A 1,367-nucleotide genomic window follows, 5' to 3' on the forward strand; every position below is an offset into this window, starting at 1 on the left:
GTTCCTGAAGCCTCTGTTTACTGCCCTCACCACTTTACGTTGACTGTTCAACAATTTTTTGGATTCCTTAAGCTAATTCTTCTCCTTTACTTTGCCAGGCAAGTTCAGGTGGGAAGTTTCTGTCACTTGCAGCCAGGAGTTCTGGATAACATAAATGCCACATGGCCACAACTAAACTGGACTGCCTGCTCATTCTGAGCACACTTTTGCTTATGTTGTTCTTTGTGCCTAGAATGTTCCCCATTCCCACATGTCCAAAAGTAACCACTCAGTCTTCAAGGCCCCGTTTCTCATGAACTTTCCCTGGTCCAACATGTTGCAATTCAACTATCCCTCTTCTAAGCTCCCCAGTCCTTTAAAAAGGGGAAAAAAGTTCTTTTTGATACAGAGAAGATTAGCATGGCCCCTGTGGAAGGATGACACGCACATTTGTGAAGCGTTCCATATTTTTCGAATCTGTCTCAAGAGAATTATAATGTGTCTATGTTCTTTAGGCCCAGAGCCAATTAAATAAATTCTAACATTCCTTTAAAAAAAAAAGTTCTTTTATGGTTCTTAGAACTTTCTAACTTGTGTTACAATTATTTGTATATACACCTCCTCTACTAGTTTCCTTCCAGAACAGAGATTTGCCTTGTTCATCTTGTTCCCACTGTGCTACCACAGTATCTGGCATGGATAGCCCTATATACATGTTAGTTCCCTTCTTCTTCCCTCCTCCTCACTGGAGGCACACTTTTCCCCCTACAGTTTCGTTTTCTTTCCTCAGCATCAATGTTGCATTCCTTGCTGCTGAGTGAGAAAATGTTCATCTGTGTGTGCCTCAGGCAGTTGTGTTTTGATGAAACAACACTCACAAACTGTTGTAAAAATAAGCTAATTGACCTAAAAATGGTAATTGCATTGCAGCCTTAAGGAACTACGAGGGAAATGAATACTGGTGAGATAGTGGGTTGTCCTGGTATGTGTGATATTTCATTTAGAATATGGATTTCAAGTGCGAACTCTATAAGGTTTGCATTCAGCAAGAACGGACTGCATTTCCGAAAGAACTATCTGTCAATCTTGTGGTCCTATTTTTAGTATCCCTGTTTCCTTTCAAACCTCTTTGGCAGATCAGTTATTTGTTAGGGAGAAAAGAGGTACCAAGTGTGTTCTCATATGTAGATACCCTTAAAAATTCTAGGCAACTTTTGTGGCCTGGAGGTTGGTGTTTTGAGAATACATTATTACCAGAATATGTAACTTTTTCTATTTAGCTGTCAGCTCCCCTCTCAAATTCTACCACCTGGGTGAAGTTCTCTCTGTCTAGAAATCTTTTCTCTTTTCTGAGTTCTGAGAACATTTATTTTCTGCACCATCTTTTA

The 1,367-nt window shown here is 39.9% G+C and overlaps 1 pseudogene; it reads left to right on the plus strand.

Moving 5' to 3' along the window:
- Positions 1 to 351: 351 nt before the first annotated feature.
- Positions 352 to 451, plus strand: LOC114238403 (U6 spliceosomal RNA; annotated as a pseudogene).
- The last annotated feature ends 916 nt before the right edge of the window (positions 452 to 1,367 follow it).

This window comes from Balaenoptera acutorostrata, chromosome 3 (genome assembly GCF_949987535.1).
Source record: "Balaenoptera acutorostrata chromosome 3, mBalAcu1.1, whole genome shotgun sequence".
NCBI classification, from domain to species: domain Eukaryota; kingdom Metazoa; phylum Chordata; class Mammalia; order Artiodactyla; family Balaenopteridae; genus Balaenoptera; species Balaenoptera acutorostrata.